The sequence below is a fragment of the Brachyhypopomus gauderio genome, unplaced genomic scaffold (assembly GCF_052324685.1).
Source record: "Brachyhypopomus gauderio isolate BG-103 unplaced genomic scaffold, BGAUD_0.2 sc64, whole genome shotgun sequence".
In the NCBI taxonomy this organism is placed as follows: Eukaryota; Metazoa; Chordata; class Actinopteri; order Gymnotiformes; family Hypopomidae; genus Brachyhypopomus; species Brachyhypopomus gauderio.
Genome location: NW_027506885.1, coordinates 1,336,077 through 1,353,427, shown reverse-complemented (window position 1 = coordinate 1,353,427; position 17,351 = coordinate 1,336,077). Strand labels below are relative to the sequence as shown.

The 17,351-nt window shown below is 41.0% G+C and overlaps 1 long non-coding RNA gene across 7 annotated transcripts in view; it reads right to left on the bottom strand.

Annotated features, from left to right (window-relative positions):
- Nucleotides 1–1,169: 1,169 nt before the first annotated feature.
- LOC143490227 (uncharacterized) overlaps nucleotides 1,170–17,351 on the bottom strand; it is a 21,402-nt gene continuing 5,220 nt past the window's right edge. For 4 of the 7 annotated variants that reach the window (XR_013124897.1, XR_013124899.1, XR_013124898.1 and 1 more), the window contains 3 exons: nucleotides 4,926–17,351; nucleotides 3,475–4,447; nucleotides 1,170–3,218 (listed from right to left, as the gene is read on the bottom strand). The exon at nucleotides 4,926–17,351 is cut by the window's right edge and continues 1,458 nt beyond it. This is a non-coding gene — a long non-coding RNA (uncharacterized LOC143490227). The remainder of the gene's footprint in view (nucleotides 3,219–3,474; nucleotides 4,448–4,925) is intronic. The other 3 variants (XR_013124902.1, XR_013124900.1, XR_013124901.1) reach the window with 3 other exon arrangements.

The window sequence follows — 17,351 nt, the reverse complement described above, 5'->3', positions numbered from 1 at the left end:
CCTTTTGCCTATTGAGGCCAAAATATGCCTATTTGTGTGTGAACCCGCCAATCGCCGCTTGCGGCTATATTTTTAATGTTTGTGGTTGTTAGTACTTTTGGACATGGTCATTTTTTACCTGTAGCTGACGGAGTCCTAGATTTGCGAGGGGTCTGAACAAACCAAAGATGAATGATCAATCAGTTTACTACGTTTTAGTTGAGGTTTTGAATAATTGAATAATTAGTCTTTGAATAAATTAGTCTTTCATTACAGGACGTGCAATTGAAGAAAAGCTGCTGTTTTTCCCCCATAGTTTCTCCTTGGTTTGGTTGGTTAGGCCGCTTGGCCAGAGTTTACAGGTCAGCTGTTTATTTGTTTCCTTGCAGTTTCTGGTTTATATTTAACCAGTTCTTCTCTTTTGTGTATGAGCTGTTGTACACGCAGCGTTCTAGTTGCGTGGGGCAGGGGCATTAACGGGGTGTGTGCTGCCCTCAACCCTCATCACATACGTCCACCACGGGTTTCTTGCACCTTCATTGTTTGTGTTAATGAAAAAGCAGGACATGATAAAGCCTGTAATTAATTTTAACACGTTTCTTTCCTCAGCTTCAAGTTCATTTCCACTGCATGGGTCCTTTTAAAAATCCATCAATTATATGTATTTTGTAGTTTAAACTCCTTACACCTCATTTCTTTACATGAAACCTTTTAAAGATTTGTGACATTTAACTCATGTATGAAAGCCTATCTACATACTTTCATATTCTTCTTTGTTGACTCAAAGTGCTGCAAGTCAAATCTGTATGTGAAGAAATAACAAGGAATGAAACAAAAACACCATTCGAAATTTATTTTCTTCATGACTGACCCAGTGTGGTTTCTGGTGGTACAGCACTAAATCCCATTTCCACATAACTGTTGTTCTTGATGCTTGTATTGATCACTGGTCATTCATACACCCATCTTCCCCTTTCATTAGGCCATTAAGCCTGCTGTGTAATCTTTGCAGAATTGAAGATTTTGCCCTTGAATCTCCCCCCATTGGACCTCCAACCAATCACTTTCTGATGACAAAAATCTCCAACCGCAGTTCGATCTCCACATCCGGGAATGTGTTCAAACTCTTCATCCGTCATGAACTATCAAGACGATCTCCAATGATGAACCTATATTTTGCACCAAATGTGACATTTAATGTTTTTTAATGTACATTCTCATTAACATGTAATTATTTTTACAATGTATATTCAGAATTCACGGCAGAAGTCAATGTAATGTTCATCCATCCAGAGGTGATTTAATGACTACTGTCTCCATTACAAGAGCTTTGCATTTTGCTGAAAGGTGCTGTTAACATGGCAAAACAAAACTCTTAACTCCTCTTTATTTGACCCTATACTCATCTACTATGTAAAAAATATATTTTTGAAATACAGAATTCTAAATATATGTATTTGTAGTCATTCAGATGTCACTCAAATGTATGTATAAAAAATGTTTAAACATGTTGAATATATTCATAGATCTGTGGTACTAAAATATTTGCACAAGATCTGTGAATCAGCAAGAGTACATTGTTACATAACAAAATTATGCAGTTTTATTCTCAATATACATAATTGATCATTTGATGCATCAATAGAGAAACATATTCACAGGACAGTGTTTCCGAGGTTAAAATTTTTTTCTAAGTCTCATTTCTGCAATTTTTAACAGCTCTGATCAACAATTTCATTGCTAAATGATATAATTTTGAAGCCACATCACCACAATTTTAGTTTGCCTAAGTATTCGTGTTTTCTGTGATTACTATATTAAAAATGCAATGATTTTTGCCAATCACACTATTCTTTAAAAAAAAGACAATGTTTATCTGGACATCAAGTAGAAGGTAGAGATGCATTACTTCGCCACATCTGATCGGAGCACACGGCATTCATGGGACAGGCTGCTGGTTTTGGTTTGGGACCGAGGACTCTCCTCTACACTCCTAACCTGGGACAATGTGTCTGCCTTACAATTACAGTGTACCAGGGTGACAAGTCACGGACAATTGAAACCTAGAAAGAAAAGAGACCACTGGGCTTGATGGTGATTAAGGTGTTTAGTGTATTCAAGGCTCTTTTGCTCAGTTAAACCCTGAAAGGGGGGGTGGCCATCTCTCCCTAATCAGTTCTTTTAGAGCACCATTCTTTTAGTGCCAACTTGATGACTCTCTTGATGGTTGCCAATCTCAGCTGTGGTAAGCTTACGGGGGCCAAAATGCCATATCTTGGGGTTTCATGACCTCACTAGAGCTTTGCATCAACACACCCCCCACACCTACATCAGAGGCACCTACCTCCACTGCAAAAGGGTTAGAAAGGTCGGCATGCTTGAGTCTGGGGGCTGCAGGGGCAACTACGTCAGCCTGGGGGTTCTATAACCACTTTCTAGTAGAGCAGTTAGTGGTCTACTACTGTAATTGCTAATAAATTTAAATAAATATTCTATAGCCTAATAACTGCTGTATATCCTTGATGGATACCCAATGGGAGTAAGCCAATGTGTAACTACCTTTTTAAAATAAATTAATAAAAAAAATGTCATCCATAAGCACACCATTGGGGCTAATGGCAACGCTGTCCATTACAAATTCAATTCGTGTTTCTCTTCTTTACAAATCAAAAATTGTGCAACAGCCTAGTAAGAACATGACACAATATAGATGGTAGATAGCTGGATATAACTGATCTAATGCTTCCTGGACATGAGTATCTTTATCTGACTATTCAGCTTGTGTAAGTGTGTAAATTCTTGGTATTGGTGGTGTAGAGCCATCCACGAGATCAATGTCCAAATTGATGTGGAGGAATCTGTGTAATGTTGATCATCTTGAAGACCTCTGGAAGGTTGAAATACTGGGGGGGGGACGAACACTTCTTAAAACAACAAGGTGACCAAGAGATCAATGTCCATCATTAGATATGGGGGATGTGACACTAGAGCCAGAAAAAGCCTGGCTCAAAGAATAATCGGACGTCCAGTAGAGTGATGAAGAATGTAATGCGTTTAGAAAAAAGTGTGCGAAAATCCACTCAGACGGGTTTAGTGATCGAAGTCGTGACCCCTTCTCCCACAGGTCTTCCATCTCATGCTCACAGTCTCGTGCGGTCCCTTAGGTGTCCGATGCGATACCATGCTGCTGTTCTAGGTGGGCTTGAATGAAGTTCCCTTCAGCACTGGAGTCATCCGCACTGGAACAGAGTCAGGATTAGGGCAGTACGAAGAACATACACGACAGTACAAACACAATAAATGACTCGGGAGACCGGGCCCATGGTGGAGAAACTCCCCACATTAGCCCAACGGCAAGAGCATGATGAATAGCTGGAAAGACACTGCATTAATGCAAGACAAGGTCAGGTTCACTGCATTAGAGGCATAGACTGTTATGTAGCCTGTCAAGACTCTCCTCAGGATAATTAAGGTGTCAGATCACTTTAGGCTCACCATCGGTTTCCGTGGGTGTCCTGGAAATGCATTTAGCTCCTTCCTCCGAGTTGACGTGGTCAACACGATTGGTGAGGGGCAGTTCCTCCAAACCTAGACCCTTGTTCTGACTTGCTAAGTAACCACCAAGGCAGGTTCACTCCAGCCCCCTCCGTCAGCTAGCATGTGGAACTCCCAACGTATAGTCAAACACTGAGTGTGTTGTATGGATTTGAGGAAACACTGCTTATTGCAGTACAGTTCATTTCCAGTGGACAGGTAGTGATTTCCCCATGCATTCAGTTCCTCACATGTTTGTCACTAACGTGGAACAGGCCCCAAAGCTGGGTGTAAAACTGGGCTTCCTCAGTATTGCCGATGCTTGGTTGTTATGAGGGTCACACTCTCTCTGACCCTTGGACATACCCTGGATCAGCTATAGGACAGCTTGGCTTGGCAGGTGCTGGGAATTGCTAATGATCCTACCAATGTCTTCCATCTCGTCAACACGGAGCTGGCCGCAATTTATACTGTAGTAATACAAATCCGTCTAGCTCTGTGCCTCCTGCTGGCAATAGCAGAAGGAGTTTGAAAAGTCTTAAACACCTCATGCTGCTTTTATATCTCTGACCACTTTCATGATCTTACTGATATCACTCACATGATGTATGAGGTGGCACCCCCGTCCTGCAGATGAGTCCTGGTTGAGCTGCGTAGAGTCGTTCTGGGGCGGGTGTTTCCTGTTCTCACGAATGTTGTGAAGAGAGTTGTTGTTGCTGAAACCAATTCAGGACTAATGCCAGCTAATCTATCTTGTGCTACCGTGGAAACACAGGTAGTCTACACTGTGAAATGTGAACAGGAACCCGAGTGCCTGTTCGTTTGATCCAGCGCGCGAGTACATCGCGTCCATCGCGTCCATCTCTCACTCCATCTCTCCCGCCATGTCTCCCTGTAACAGGCTGACACGCATCCTGCTTGCATGTGTTACTCTCTGGGGATAAAAGAGAGGATTGTTAGGAAATCCTACAAGGAGAATCTTCTTGTAGATATGGACACATAAGCAGAAGAAACTCTTCATCCTTTTTCATATTGCTAGACGCGCTTTGCACTTCTAGCTGGCACACTGATATTAAATGTCATGCTCTGCATATTCTAGATTTGTCTTTGGACAGAGTGTGCAGACATCTGGTTGACCATTACACCAACACCCTGTGTGCCAATTTATCTTCCATAGGCCTGTCGTACACATCTAATCTCTTTATGAGCTCTGATAATAGCTAAGTTAATAGTATTTGTGCTTCTTAGTATTGCTGTCTTTCATATTGAAAACTGGCATACCCAGGGGCTCTGAAGGAAGAGGTCCATGTAAATAAGGACTCAAGGTGGAACCCCAGGGCTATTTTTAGGGTGCTTCCCTGAGAGCAAATAATGGACGTAAAGCATAGTGAGGACATAATCCTTACAATTACCTTAACGTAGCTTGGCTAGAAACCCCCTGTTGAATCTTCCCTCTTTATGATGGTCAAGCACAGTTATGAATTCTGGAAATGACCATAGGTTGTAGTGTAGTCTGTATTGCAGTGGCTTGGACCACTGCTTTGACTGTCGAGTGAGACACCACAAAATATATACAAGTCGTATCAGAACTTGAAGAGATAGCAAAGTTCAGAGAGCATTTCAACAGGAAGTGCTTATAATAGTTAGGTTTCCTGTTGTATTTGTCTGGTTTGCTCACTGGGAAGATGGATTCAGGTTGTCCGGCAGGTGCTCAAGGGTTTGGTGAAACCTTGGACATGTATATAAAAATGTCTTCGTACTCTCAACAATATAACCAAGCCACTTTTGGTGCTCGCTGTTGCTGGGTGAGTTGAGAGCCTCTATCTGCCGTCTGCATGGTGCCAAACCTTTCTGTAACATGACTGATTGATCCCAGATGCTCTCAGATATAACTAATCAGGTTAGGTTTATTCAGAAATATGGTCAGATGCAGGAAGCTTGACATTTGTCTACAAACTAATAACCTCAATATTAGGTAGACAATGATAATTGGGAACTGAATTAAACTACTTTAAATGCTACTTTACAGATTCTGCCTAATTGGAAAATTTTGAATATAATTTAGCAAAGATATAATGGGCATATATGTATTACAATGCACATGTTTTTGTTGTATGAGGAGTGTACGAGTGCAAATACCAAGTCCTAACTACACTTTAATAATGATTTAGTCTTTTTCGTTAGCATTTATAATTTCAGTCTTTGCATTTAGCATTGCAGTAACATTCTTACTTGGCTATTAGCATCAGCATTTGTACAAATATTAGTCTTGGTGTTTATTATCGGGAGGTTCTTCCATTCAAAATACCATAAGCTTTATTTACATTCAAAACATTATTAAGTTTATTTAGCCTCACATAAGTTTAATTTACTTTGCTAATTTTACAAATGATTTGAAATTTTTTTTACTCATTGAGAAAGATTAAAAAATTTGGGAGAACACTAAGACGAGTAATGTCAATCATGTGGGAAAAATTTTAGGAGATTAAAGGAATCCACTAAGGGAAAGGAAACCCATATTTGTTTAGAAAAGACCTTCTGCACCGAAGGGATTGTGACTACTTGGCCGGGGAACAAGAACTGTGACTACTACTGTAGAACTGTAGAAAACCCCTCTGCTAACGGGCCACCCAATGGAGCATGGGTTCCCTTTTGAGTCTTGGTCCTCCCGAGGTTTCTTCCTAATCCCCACCATCATAGGGAGTTTTTCCTTACCACTGTCACCTTTGGCTTGCTCATTAGGGATTTGGACCCATAAGATTGTTAACCTTGTAAATCCTGTAAAGATTGTAAAGCTGCTTTGTGACATGTGTTGTGAAAAGCGCTATACAAATAAATTTGATTTGATTTATCTTCTCTTAAGGGCTGCTGTCAAATACTAGATTAAAATTGTGCAGAGATGAATAGATATGATGATCTGAAGCACGGTAATAAGTAGATGAATTTGTGCAACCAAAAGTAGTCTCCAGTTGTATATACCCCCATACCAAAACACTATTCAGGGACAGGAGAAAGCAGTAAGCCACTGAAAAAAGAATAAACCATGTCAGAAACTGAGAAGCCTCCGTGAAAGATATAGGAAAATGTTCAGATGAAGAGAAAACTGTGGAAGCACAAGAGAGGCGGAGGAGAGAAAGAACTCGGACTACACAAGCAGTGAGACGGCTCACGGTTACTGTGAGGATTTGATTTACATTCAAAGTTAAGAAGTGAATTAACGTTTCACACAGAGTGGACTAAAGAGGAAAACGAGGAATTAAAGAAATAATACAAAATGCTAAAACATAGCAGAATTAGGTCTGGACCAGCAGAACCGAGACCCTGAACTAATGGAAGAAATACAGGCCATGAGCTGTACAATGCAGGCAGAGGGGGAGCGGTGATCCACAACAGACCAGAAAGAACAGAGCTCTAAAATGGTAAAGCTATAGACCAGGGTTACATGCAGAAAAAAAAGTCAGGGAAGTACTGTTGAACAATGGGATATGAACTTGACCCGAAACTGAAAAACACAAACCTCTTCAGTGTTCAATACTGAATGTCACGATGGATCCCAGATGGATCCCAGATCCCATGGAATTTTGCTCATTTGAAAAGAATGGCAAGCAATCCGGAAGCAGGAGGACAAGTCTGGATAACATTTGAGGCACGTGTAGTGGGAGAAGACCTGGCATGATGGGAAGGACGTGACCAACCAACGGACCAACGGACCAATCACACCAACCCTAGCAGACAGCCCAAGATTTCAATGGACACCAATAGTGTCTCCATCAACACTAATGTTGGCAAAGGCAAAACTACTATGACTGGGAACCTTAGGCATACCTAGAGAATACTGATGATTTACTATCAGTTATTATCTGATACCAATTACATCACTTTTGAATTGCACCATGAGTTTTCAAAATGAATGACATGGTAAATTGTCAATTGTCAAATCAAAAACGATGAGAATATTGGGACAGTGACTTAATCATAATGACGATAGATGTTTATCTGGGACCAGAAGGCAGAGCAGCTGAAGTCACCCAGATGGACAGGGACCATGGTACCAACTGCCAGAAATCACGTCTCCCCATATAAACTGATATCCAGTCCTGGTGCCTAGGAAATTGATGCTACATGTTGCAAATAAGTAAATACATACCTCATCAGAGACGAGAAGGAATGTTTCTGAAGAAGCACCAAGCAATACTGACGGCACCACCCAAGCAAGTGTATATCGGATATCACTATGGCTGTTTTGAAGGACATAACTGACGAAGGGCTTAGCACTAGCCCAACTAGCACTAGCCCATCTGAACTCTGGCTCACTGGTCAAGATGAAATATTGGAATAGCAGGCCAAGTCAAGATCGAACTGAAACATCCAGAGACGAGAGAAGCTGCAGCATCATCTCTGCACCATCATGGTCCACCATCGCTGCATTATTCACATGAACAAAGGAAGCAACTGCAGTAAACATACCAGCTCTGTAAAGAACAAGGACATGGATGGAAGATCCTACGAGAGCTCGAAGATTGCTGAAGCAGAATATCCCAGTTAGGGTTGAACCACCAACAGTGGTGGACAGATATTCCCTTATACCAGGGCTATTCAACTATATTTTTGTGCGGGCCAGATTTGGCAGAGAGCTCTGACCTGTGGGCCAGACAATTGTCAGACCTATACCAATACTGTCATAGTGGATGTAAATTTGAAGGTTGTTGACGGGGGTGGCGAACGTAATTTGTTGACTGGGTGGGTGGCGAACATAACACTCGTGCCGCGGGCCGGTACAAATTCATTAAAGGGCCGATTCTGGCCTGCGGTCCGCCAGTTGAATAGCCCTGCCTTAGGACAAAGTAAGACAAAGTATGTGAACCCTTTGTGATTACATGTATTAATTGGTCATTAAATGTGTTCTGATCTTCATCTAAGTCACAATAGACACAGTCAGTTTAAACTTATACCACACACAAAAAATATGTTTGCATGGTTTTATTCAACACAACATGTGCAGGGTGGAGATGCATGTGAACTCCTTGGCAAATGACTTTTGGACATATCCTGTGGACAGGTGAAACTAAAATTGAGTTTGGAAGTTGGAAGGAACACACAACACTATGTGTGGTGAAAAAAAGGCACAAACCTCCTCCCTACTGTGAAATACGGTGGAGGGGGATCATGGTTAGGGGATGCTGTGCTGCTCACGGCCTGGACAGATTGCCATCATCAACGGAAAAATGAATTCCCAAGTTTACCAAGACATTCTGCAGGAAAACGTAAGACTACCTGTTTGCCAACTGGAGCTCAACAGAGGATGGATGATGCAACAGGACAACGACCCAAAACATAGAAGCAACTCAACAACTGAAAGGCTTCAACAGAAGAAGAAACGTCTTCTGGAGGGGCCCAGTCACCTCTCCCAGTGCACACGCCGCATGGTACGAATAAAGGAGATTTTATTCGCTGGTGATGTTCATCAGGCAGGAAGACTGAATGACGACTATTTGACAAAAATGCTGGACTAAGTTGGGCAGACACATTAGTCTTGGTCCAGTTGGGCATGACGTGTAAATTGTAAATTTGTGAAGTTGTAAGAAACTGTAGCACTCATTAAATGCTCACTGGAAACTCAATGGCACTTTTTTATGCATGGCCAGAGTACTTATAGGGCAGTAGGGCGGTCATGCTCTGGTGGTTAGGAAACTGGTCTTGTGACCAAAGGGTTGTGTGTTCGATTCCCAGACCTGAGGCCATGACTGAGGTGCCCTTGAGCAAGGCACCTAACCCCAACTGCTCCCCGGGCTAGGGCTGCCCACCGTTCTGGGCACGTGTGATCCACAGCCCCCTAGTATTCACTAGTGTGTGTGTGTTCTAATTGCACAGATGGGTCAATGCGGAGGACAAATTTCGATTGCGGTGAAAAAAAATCACAATTGACAAATATGGCACATTTACATTTATGCCAGCGTATGGAATAAAAGGAGACTGAGTTGTCAAAAACAGAACTAATTTTTTATAGACCAGACCATCACTGAAGAAAGCTATTTGCCCCACAAAGAACGAGTGAAACCTGATAACCTGTCGAAGCAGGAAAACTGGATCTACACGAAGGTGCAGAACAGGACGCAAGAACCCAAGCTTCCATTTTTCCCTACATAATCCATGCAACACCTGCAGTGGTTACAGTAAAAGGCTTGACCCCGTGGATTCACGTCAGCCACTGTAGTCTAGCTGAACAGTCTGGTAAGTCTGTAAAGAGATAATTGAACTCCAAAAGGCACAGAAAGCCAAGGGAAGAGTGAGGTACCAGTCACCTCTTATATGACCTCCAACAAAACTGTACTTGGTGCAAAATCACAAGATGCAGATGATAACTAGACACAGGACACACATCAAGGTACGACTGACACCAAACCACTGTGGGGGGGAGTGAAGGAGAACAAGAACCAAAGTAAACACAGCGTTATTTAGATTATTCCCAAATAAGTGTTAAATCACACACTAGATGAAGAAAAGTTTAACAAACAGTTGCAACAATGTGTAGAGATGTTGTCTGACTCACTAACATTATTGACATTAATGCTGTTGATGTAATGATGTCATGGTGGTATCTGGCTGATGACCTTTTTACTTACTGATTTAAACAAGTAGGGACGTTGAAACAGCAATGCAAATAAATTCTGCATTATATAATTGGTATACTAACAAAACAAAAAATCTTATTAGTCCTTCTCTAGTTCAGTGAGCCAAGACGGTGTTTTATTTATTTATTTTTTGGAAAATGGAAGTCCTTAGGTGAACCCAGGAGGTAACACTGTCTTACTCCGAAAGAGTGGATAAGACAGGAATGTTTCCTTAACCACTTTATGAATAGGGTTTTTCTACCTGGGCAATGATGAGACATGAAGTCATAGGGAACTTTATTGTCTTTTAGACAATACAACAAGCTGAATGAGATCGTATTACTCTAAGCTCTGATGTGCAAATACAGCATAAAAGCAAGTGCACCTCAGACAGGTAGACATAGTAAACAGCATAGACAGAAAAAATATTGCAGGTTGTTCACAGTGGTGGTGGTATTGCACAGTGTGACAGGAAGTGTAAACTTGATGCTGATGGAAATGTTCAGGTCATGAACATTTTAATTATTGTATAGAAATGTAGCTTCATTTTTGAAAGTATGCGTTTCAATGTGTTCAGACACTGTGTTCAAGCATGTTATTAGGCTGTATTTTTATACTTTTTGTTTGAATAAGAATGCTATTAAATTACCTTGTCAAATTTAAATTTATACTGAGTACTGAGGTTTTAAAAGCTATGATCAATACATTTATCAAATGTGTGTGAATAATTATTGAAATATAGTTTAGCTTTTATATTACATACTTGAACAAAAACAATCTCTTTCTGTGTTTCAGTTGTGTGCTGAGCTGTGGTTCAAGCTGACTTGGGTGTTTGGATTGTGTTGAACTGTGCTCTTTACCATCAGGGTGAGGTTAGCATATTCCAAGATGCAAGAAAGAGAATATTGGGACAGTAACTTAACAATAAAGACGTTAGATGTTTATCTGGGACCCAGATGAACAGGAACCATGGTACCAACTGCCAGAAGTCACGTATCCCCATATAAACTGATATCCAATCCTGGTGCCTAGAACATTGATGTTACATGTTGCAAATAAGTAAATACGTGTATACATACCTGAGTCAAAATCATTCAAAATCTGTGGATAGCCTGAATCAGAGATGAGAATGAATGTTTCGGAAGAAGAACCAAGCAGTACTGATGGCAGAGCTGTGGTTCAAGCAGCCTTGGGCGTTTGGAGGGTGCTGAGCTGTGCTCTTTACCATCAGGGTGAGGTTAGCATATGCCAAGATGCAAGAAAGAGCCAGTGAAATATCCTAATGGATCCAGCTCATGCCAAACTCGTAGTACATATTTAAGCACAACATGCATTTATGCTGACGAGGGAGGAAAGTGCAGACATTACTGAGGTCAGTCTAACTAATGGGGGGAACTGTTGTTCGGGAGAGAATTCTAGCAAGCCATGCAGACTGGGACGGTTCCCCCTCTGCAAAACCTTCGGGGTATTTCACACAAACAAACATTCGCTTTTCCCTCCTGAGCTTGAAACGCTTGTTACAGCGAATGGATTCTTTGTAATAAAGTTTTTGTTGATTTCCATTACTTGCTGTAAATTGGAGAAGAGAAAAATCTGTATCTTTCTGTTATTATTTCATTCTCCTGCTCAGTAAAGCGACCTTGAGTACACTATATAAATTGCACTGAATAGTTGGAGTTGCAGTAGTAGTAGTAGTAGTAGTAGTAGTAGTATTTTTTTGATATTTTAAAGATGAGAACTAGGCGGCAAACGAGACGGGTAGACACATTAAATACTAGGAAAAGATCTTTTAAGGGTCTTTTAGGGGTCTTTTGTTTTGTTGTGTTTAATGATGGGGGCATTTGAGGATCTGGAGTAGACTGCCCGGCGTAGAGGAGAGAGGTGGATCTGTAAGCTTCAGTAGCAGCATTGTAAAGATGATCAAGGGTTCTGTCTGTTCTTGTGGGAGACATTCTGATGAAATGTGTACAGACATAAGTGGATGATTGTGAATTCATGTGGCTGGGAGGAGGGCCACATGTAATAATATAGAATGTCTGCAGAACAGTGAGTCTCTGGAACAAAGCACGTCCACCTGACTTTGTTTACGTAAATACAGACACCCACAGCGTTGCGTTCTCCAGAGCCCACAGCTGTTCCATCAGCCCTGAAGATGTTCTGACTCTTAGGCTCAATCGCACCATTTGGTATATTAGTGCTGAGTCAAGCTCCTGTGAACATCACACTGCAGTCTGTCAGCATTTTCCGTTTAATCCAAAGACCGTTTTTCTGGCAAACAACCATCGTTGGCTTCTTCCCCGAGTTTTAGTGAACCAATGAACTGATATAGTTGATATTACGAAACAAATTTCAAAATATTCACAGCATGCTTAACTCTTAAATGCATTAACTCTTAAGGCATTAGCTTTCCCAACCAAGGTGGTTAAAGGACTAAAGTCAAGACAAGAAAAAAACCAGTTGAGCTTCCAAGGGACAGATGGATGAACCCTGGTGAGGGATGGATGAACTCTGGTGAGGGATGGACGAACACTGGTGAAGGATGGATGAATGGTATGGAGAAATCTCAGGAGGGTTTGAGGAAATATGAGGGAAAGGCACAACTTGAAGAACTTGAAAAAAACACACAAGAGCCCCCTAGGTCTCTTGCCACTATCTTTTGCAAGGAAAATTGAGCAAAAATTGATCACCAGGAAGACTGTTAGCTGCTCTGTAGTAGGTGGTAGGACAGGTGTAGTTAATTGTTCCTGATTGCTCTGGAACAAGACAATGTCATGCTCTGGTGGATGACAGCCCAAGCCTGGGCTGTGTAGGATCACCACCTTTGGAAATGTTGGACCAGGGGAATAGCTGAGGGACATAGCCGATTCGCAACTGCCTTAATCTTGGCCCAGTGCATATGCTCAATCATCCCTCAGAAATCACAGAGTTAAGGAAGGTGACTGAACATGGAATGCCCAAAAGACACCACTAAGTAGTGGCTCAATTATAGTTGTCTTCTATTTCTCCCCCTACCGTACCTGACACATTAGTTGTGTTTGAGTTTCCACTGCGAATTTTATTAGAATTGACCTATAAAGCAAAATTAAGAAGCTGGAGAAAGGATTGATTCATCTGGACATTTTTGAAACAGTTTGCAGATTTACTGTGCACGACCACAATGGTTTCAAAGAATTTGTTCACAAATCAGACAAACAACATTTGTTTTAAATGAAAACTTGTTTGCTGCTGAATTACATTAGCTTTTACATTAGAGAGAGGGTGAAGAAAGTGATTATCCTAACTAGAACTTTCTGATTTTCTAATATTTACTAAATACATTTCCAGAATGTTCCTTCAGAGACTCTCTCACTTAAGTGAAGTCTAATATTCAAGATACTATAGAGCATCTTGCCACCATTGCTGTTTACAGAGTACCTCTGTTGCTTTTATTTAAATTGGTACTTTGGTTATACAAGGGTTAAAATTCCTCAGGTGCTTCAGTTCACTTTGGTGAAGGACTGCAATGAGATTAAATACCTTTTAAAATGGCCAAGAGTAATTTGGTATTACTATTTTCATATTTCATTGTTGATTCTGTCAGTTCCATGTGCTTTTCCAATTTGTTGTCCTTATTCTCGAATATTAATATAAGTTATGTATGGAACCAAGGGTGTGCTGTTGATATTGTTTCTGTCTGTTGTAGTTCATCGATAGCTCCATCATGCCAAATGTATGCAGTGATAGTAATATATTGGAAGCGATTATTTTTCAGACTCGAATAAAGCGTGAACTAAATACAACAAACAGAGATGTCTGTAATTCTCTGTTTAAGGAAAGATTTGTGAAAGATGCCATGGCTGATGATGAGAGTAACGAGTACGCCCAGAGTGGCCTTCCTATTGGACATGGGGAGGACGAAGAGAACTTCCCAAGGTTGTTGATTGGTCGAGCTTAGTGAGGCTGAGGTCCATGCAGAAGAGACAACCTGCAGTGCTTTGATAACACTTTACAAAAGAGAATAAGTGAGTGAACATAATAGATGCAGTGACTGTATGTTTCGGTAATACAGACGGATTTGAGAGCACTAGAAGAGGATCACCATCACTGAGGAGAAGAAACTGGCAGTGTTTCTTATCCTAATGGAGCCTAGGACCCTATCTTCTGCTGTACAGCCTGGTGCTACCTGATAAACCAGCTGAGAGATGATTTAAAGACATGGTGGAAGAGTTACAGAAGCATTTGAATCTAAAACTCCTGCTCAACGCTGAGCACTTCTGTTTCTATAAACAGAAGCAACACAAAAGGTCAGTAAAAAGAGATTATGCATATGAACTCCGGAGACAAGCCGAGTGTTGTGAATGTGGATCAAACCTGTCCAATACTTTAGGCTGGTGAGCAGATTTCATAATGGGAGTATCCAGAAGCTCCTCTTAATTAACAGCGTTTGTACAAATGAAATCACTGCAAAGATATGATCAAGTTTCAGCAGAAGGTGGCGCTACATTCTACAGGGTATAAACTGGATGAAAAGCTGAATACATTTGCATCCGTTGCGGGAAGAGCTTGCATGCTCCAGATTGTTGGTTTAGAGAAAGACCATGACACAGAAAATGTGCAAAACAATAAAGGAAGAAAAAAGAAAAAGCAAAATGTGCACAAAGTTGATGAATCTGACGGAGACCAGAGAGAAATCTTATGGGTTTCTCCAGTTGAAGAAAAGGGTCCATAAAAAATCAAGTTAGACATTTTTTCTGCTTTGTCATTAATCTCTCAAAGATTACAAAGATTGGTGTTCACACCTGAAATTATACCGATTATGCTACAGTTGAACAGTGGTGAATAGATTGCTCCACTGGGCAAAATTACTGTATGGAAGTCAAGAATGTTGATGTCCTTTAAAAAAAGGAGGTGTGGCCTTAAAAAGGAGGTGTGGCCTTGTTTGTCAATGAGTGGCTAAGAGAAGTGAAACTGAACTGGCATCCAGTCAAATTCATGCGAACCCCAGAGAAACACTACAGCCTCTTCGCAACTGAGCAGACAAATCAATTGCTTGTGAACACAGCTCCAGTTTTCCATGAGGTAACAGGCACCCTACAACACACGAAGGCACAGACTGTACTGGAGGAGGATGATGAAGATGATGATGATGTGCTCAGGTTCCACAAGGCTCGTCACATGCCACATACACTCCAGCCCAAAGGGACCTTTATCCTAATTGGACTGGTCAGACTGACCAACTCCAGTAGTTCCGGTGGTAAAAGGAAGAGGTTCAGAGCTTCGGATGTTTCTGTGAATCTAGCGTTAAGTTGAACAGTAGCCTTAGAACATTTAGATGACATCTTCGTGTCGATGGTTTAACATCTTCTAAAATCTTTCAAAGGCTTATCTGCAGATGGAGCACTGCAGATCGACTAAGAACTTACTTGGCAATGAACATGAGGCCTCTTCCAGTGTGATGTTGTGGGGGGGTGATGATGTCTGGAACAAACGCAGTGATATTTACTGTTATTTGCATTGTGCTGTGGTGCATTTACAGGACCAGATGTGCCAGTAACATTCGTGTGAGTTGAAAGTTTTTTGGTTAATTTTGACATTAGAGATGCGACTTTATAACTCTCTAAGGTTGTTAAACGTTCATTGTCTTTTTTTTGTGAAGTACACAATACTCTAGAGGAGGTTGGCCATCTTTGTTTTCTAATTTGGAAAGTTTGTCAATGATTGTAGTCTTATCAGAATGTGATGTTGGCATTATGGAATCTTACATAAAGCTTTAAATTGCTCCTGCTTCTTATTGGTGGAGTATTGATACACAATTATATTGTTTTTTGTAAAAATCCAAAAGAATTCATAGCTTTTTTTCATTTTCCATTTTTTGTGCAAAAAAAATTGATTGTTTTAGTGCTCATTCTCTTTGTCATTTTGGTTTCTATTTTCTCTTTTGGACAGTTTTCATATACTTTTAAAGATGTTAAACAGTCCTTGTCAAACCATCTTTGTCTCTGATGTTTAGTTAATGTTGTTTTCAGGGTCTTTCCCTCTCTTGATCATGCGGAGTCATTTTGCATTCTCAGTAATCGTGAACATCTGGTCAACTCCATCTGGTCTTATGCAGAGTGCATGGGACTCGGAGATTATATGGGTTGTTTTTTTTTTTGGTTTGTTTGTTTTAAATCATATTAATAGTGAGGTAAAGGTTTTCTGGCAGATGGAAATGTCATAGAAGGTTACAAATACATGCAGAGCTGTGCGCACACGCACACATTCATGCACAGTCAAATGCAGTCATCACATACACACAAATCCATGCAGTCACATGCACACACAAGCATGCACACACACAAGCATGCACTACATACAAGTACATGCACAGAAAGACCCGCATACCCACACATACAATTACAGTGCCTTGTAATTATACCCCTTGAACGTCTGCACATTTTTTCACATAACACCCACAAACTTAAATGCTCTTTAAATGGACCAACACAAAGTAGCAGTTAATTGTGAACCGAGAAGCAATTGACTCTGCTGTTCAAAATTGTTGATAAAAATCTGAAAAGTGTGGTGTGTGTTTGTATTCAGCCCCCCATGTACGCGGACACCCTAAATAAAATCCAATTTGGCAAATTGATTTTGGAAGTCACCTAATTAGTTAAGAGTCTACACGTGTGTAATTTATTCTCAGTATAACTACAGCTGTTCTGTGAAGGCCTCAGAGATTTGTTGGACAACATTAGTGATCAAACAGCATCATGAAAACCAAACAAACCCGACAGTTCAGGGTTAAAGTTGTGGAGAAGTGTGAAGCAGAATCAGGTTATAAAAAGGTTTCCCAAGCTATGAACATCTCATGGAGCTGTTCAATCCACCATCAGACCTACCAAGCCAAACCTACCAAGACATAGTCCTCCACCTACACTGACGGCCCAGGCAACAATGGCACTAATTAGAGATGCAGACACGAGGCTCATGGTCACTCTGGAGGACCTACAGACATCCACAGCTCAGATGGGAGAACCTGTTAGTCACAGACTACACAAACCAGGCCTTTATGGAAGAGTGGAGAGAAGAAAGCCATGTCTGACAGCAAACTATAAGAAGTCCCGTTTGCAGTTTGCCACAAGCCACGTAGGAGACACAGCAGACATGTGGAAGAAGGCACTCTGGTCAGACGAGACCAAAGTTGACCTTCTTGGACTAAATGCAAAACACAATGAGTGGCGTAAAACTGTGTGCTGCACATCACAG